Source organism: Podarcis melisellensis (genome assembly GCF_964234715.1).
Source record: "Podarcis melisellensis genome assembly, chromosome: 11".
NCBI classification, from domain to species: Eukaryota; Metazoa; Chordata; class Lepidosauria; order Squamata; family Lacertidae; genus Podarcis; species Podarcis melisellensis.
The window spans coordinates 14,548,662-14,552,975 of NC_138543.1; the positions used below are offsets into that span (position 1 = coordinate 14,548,662).

General features: G+C 43.4%; 1 long non-coding RNA gene across 1 annotated transcript; it reads left to right on the plus strand.

Moving 5' to 3' along the window:
* Positions 1 to 342: 342 nt before the first annotated feature.
* On the plus strand, positions 343 to 3,528 carry LOC309380804. The gene is made up of 2 exons (XR_014173153.1): positions 343 to 3,173; positions 3,413 to 3,528. It is a non-coding gene; the product is annotated as an uncharacterized lncRNA (long non-coding RNA).
* Positions 3,529 to 4,314: the final 786 nt, after the last annotated feature.

Below are 4,314 nucleotides of genomic sequence, written 5' to 3' on the forward strand. Positions count from 1 at the left end.
TTCAACTTCCGAAGCGTTCAGAAACCAAAGAGCGGTTTCTGGTTGGCTGCAGGAACCTCCTGCAGCCAATCGGAAGCCCCATTGGACATTCAGCTTCCAAAAATAGTTCGCAACCTGGAACAGTCACTTCCGGGTTTGCGATGTTAGGGAGCCAAACCGTTCGAGAACTAAGCTGTTCGAAAACCAAGATAAGACTGTATACGATAAAGCATTAAAATCCTATTTATTGTACTATTACCCGGTGCAAATGTAAGAGTGTGCATGTTCCTTTCTTTGGTCCTGCTGCTGCAAGCCATGGTTTGTTGTCTGAACTTGTGCTTTGACACCACGGATTGTTGTAGCCAAGGATTGTTGGTTTGTCTGGGGGAGACAGACAACAACAAGAAGCCCTGGAACAGATGGGGACTTGCTAAGCCAAACCATGACTTAGCTTGCAGCAACAGGACTGGTGGGGGTGGGAGCAAAGCTGCAGTCTCCCCTCCAGGAGCGCACATGTTTGGACTAAACTGTTGTTTGGCTTAGTAGCACCTGCAAAGCGAGCCATTAAAGACAGGAAATTCAGCATGGGAAGAATCTGTCTTGTAAAGGGCATGATCTGACGATCGTTTTTCAAAATAAGTTCTCAGGAAAGATGATTAATAGTTAAAAAGTTGAACAGAGGTACATGTATAAATTACTAACGGGGGTAAAGCAGAGGGGTGGTTTTGCCATGCCGAACCTCAAGTTGTACTTTGAAGCAGCATGTCTGTGCTGGATTAAAGAATGGATGGTACTAAATTATACAGATATACTTGATCTTGAAGGATGGGACAACTGTTACAGTTGGCACTTGTATCTATGTTATAATAAGGTAAACGTCCACAGAAGATTCTTAAATCATATAATCTGAAAACCCTTATACAAGGTATGGGAAAGATATAAAAGCCTCTTGGAACCCAAAACACCGTGGTGGTTCTCACCATTAGAGGCCATCTTGGTAAAGAAAAAGAACATGGAGGGGAAATGGGCAACCTATAAAGAGTTATTGAAAGAAGAACAGGGTCCACTTAAATCTAAAAAAGTTTGAGGAAATAGGTAAAAAGTTGAACAGAGGTACATGTGCCCGACGCCAGCAACCATTTTTGCGTCTCTCCTACCCACCCTAGCATATCTTATGCTTTGGTCCTGTTGGTGGTTCAGATTCGGTCAGCGTTTAAAGGAGTTTACAAGGGTGTCCTTTCAGCTTGTTTTATGAAGACCTGTTATTTTTTGCGGCATTTCAGACTTCCCATTTAAAACAAGCCATTTGATTGAAGTTGTGGAAACCGTGTCTAGTTTGGCAGGCTGCGGCTTCTGATGTGGAGCTTGTTTCCCCAAATTAAAATGGCCATCCCCAGAGCGAGGAGATGTCTTGCTGCATGCTTTCATATCATTTCTTTGCCCTTTGCATGCTCCTGGGGTTTCCTTTGTGTTTGCATGTGATGTGGTGTTGCATATCTCTACCCCCATCGTTCTGCCCGGACGCTGAGGTCCAGCGCCGAGGGCCTTCTGGCGGTTCCCTCATTGCGAGAAGCAAAGCTATAAGGAACCAGGCAGAGGGCCTTCTCGGTAGTGGCGCCCGCCCTGTGGAACGCCCTCCCACCAGATGTCAAAGAGATAAACAACTACCTGACATTCAGAAGACATCTGAAGGCAGCCCTGTTCAGGGAAGTTTTTAATGTGTGACATCTTAGTGTATTTTTGGTCTTTGTGGAAGCTGCCCAGAGTGGCTGGGGAAACCCAGCCAGATGGGCGGGGTACAAATAATAAATTATTATTATTATTAGCGCAGTTTTGTGTGACATGCCTCTGCATTTGTTTGCACGTGCCGTGCTGCTGTGGGTGTTTGCGTATATTGTTCTGGCTTCATGGGTTGCTGCACTTTTATTTTTTTATGTTGTGGACAAACTGGCTTGAGTTAATTATTCATCTGGTAATTATTCAGCCAGGTAATATAAATAACAATCACATATATTATTCTATTAGTAGTTATTCTCGTGTCAAAGCTTTTCAGTAGCTTTCTCCAACTCCATTACCAAATAAAGCTTGGTAATGCATGGGGATCTTTTTTCAGCCTGGCAGCCCTAGTCTCTGGTGAGCAATCTGCTGTGGCCCGCAGGCCAGGGACGGGCAGGGCCAGAGGCGAAAGCGGATGTGGTCATGCAGAATGAGCAGAACAGTGGATAGGACTCTTACCTCTGTACAGTAGATTGCATTCCAGCTGCGCAATGCCAGATGTTTCTGCCCAAATGCACTCCACACTTTTCTTCCCTTCATCCAGGCAAGCGAGAGGCATTGTCACAGTTTGACGACACACGCAATAGCATTTAATGTGAGACTCTTAATCTCTGGGTTCTGGGTTCGAGTTCCATGTTGGGGAAAAAGATTCCTGCGTTGCAGGCAGTTGGACTAGATGACCCTTATGGTCCCTTCCAACTCTACAATTCTATGAGCAATGATTTCAATTTACAAGAAAGGAGATTCTGACTAAACGTTTGGAGAAACCTTCTGACAGTAAGAGCTGTTTGGGAGTGGAACAGACTCCCATGAGAGGTGGTGGACTCTCCTTCCTTGGAGGTTTTTAAACAGAGGTTGGATGCTTTAGCTGAGATTCCTGCATTGCAGGGGGTTGGACTAGATGAACCTTGGGTTCCTTACAACTCTAAGATTCTGTGATTTCTTCAAGGAAGGTGTAAAGCCTAGGGATGTGTGACGCCTAGGGAGAATCCCAGGGACCAGACAGAGAGTTATGGAGGGCTGCATTTGGCCCCTATGCCTGAGGTCTCCCCTTCCTGGTTTAGGTTTTAATGTAGACAGTAAGGTTCAATCATACATAAGGACTAGGCTGCTGCCTGGGGTATCATAATTGAAATAATTACTGCCACTCCAAAAGCAGCAAGACTCAGCCAGCGCTCAAAATCAGCCAGGCGCACTTTGTGACTAGGAATTGTCTGATTTGAGAAATCTTGGTGCCATCACTTTGACTTGAGATTCAAGATTAAAATTTCCACAGAGGGCACAGGAGGAGAACCAACTCTAAAGTAAGGTCGCTGGCTGCTGCCTTCCAACTCCTAAGTGCTACTTTGCCTCCCCTCCCCACCCCAAACATGTAAGTTCAAATCTAGCACAATATTTTACATAACACACACGTATTTGTAAATACAGTAGTACCTCGGGTTAAGTACGTAATTCGTTTGGAGGTCCGTTCTTAACCTGAAACTGTTCTTAACCTGAAGCACCACCTTAGCTAATGGGGCCTCCTGCTGCCGCCGCGCTGCCACTGTGTAATTTCTGTTTTCATCCTGAAGCAACGTTCTTAACCTGAAGCACTATTTCTGGGTTAGCAGAGTCTGTAACCTGAAGCATCTGTAACCTGATCCATATGTAACCTGAGGTACCACTGTATTACTTATTCAAATGACTTGCGGTTTGGGCCACTATTGCAGGGGCTGTGCCTCATTTATGTTTGCGGTGTCTAATTAAGAACTGCTATTAAAAATGTGGCGTTAACACTGTGTCACTGGTGTGAATTGTGTATTAGTTCATGTGTTAAAATAATTAATAATAATAATAATAGAAAGTGCCGCTAAACTGAGGGGGAGATGACTAGCCATTCTCTTTTAGTGCTCATAACCTCGGTTCCAGGAGCCATGTGGCAGATAGCTTTTCAATCCCTGTTTCCAACATTGGAGTTGTTTGGCTGATTCTTGCACAGCTATGCTCCCTATAGAAACTGAGAACATGCCCCAAATCCTTTCTGCCATCATGGCCTCCCAACCACTCCCATTATCTTTCAGCACAATAGCCCAAACCGTTATGCTGTTGTTTTAGTTTTAGTAAGATTTAGCTCTTAACACTGCAGGGTGATCAAATTACTATCTTCATGCTATGTGTAATCAGGCACATTGTGTTGGGAAAAGTATCCCTGAAAGTGAAATGGAGCATTCATTTAGCTGTACATAAAAAATAGTCCGTAACAATTAGTCATAATATTTTGATGCCTAATGTATCTAACTGAAACTGTTTATTAAATACTTTTCCTAATAGAGCATAGCTGATATTTTATGGTAATAGATTATGGATTTCATCGTGTAAATAAAGAATAACACAAGTAATGACATGTAATATAAATATAAATGGGAATGGAACAATTGAGAATTGTAGAAGGTGGAACATATTATTTTATAGGGTCTGAAATATAAAGCAGTCTTATCTTCTCCTGCCCAAGAGATACACTAAATAATTCTATTCAGAGTTAGGAACTGCTTTGCAGTAAAGCCAGAGGGTGATATCCAA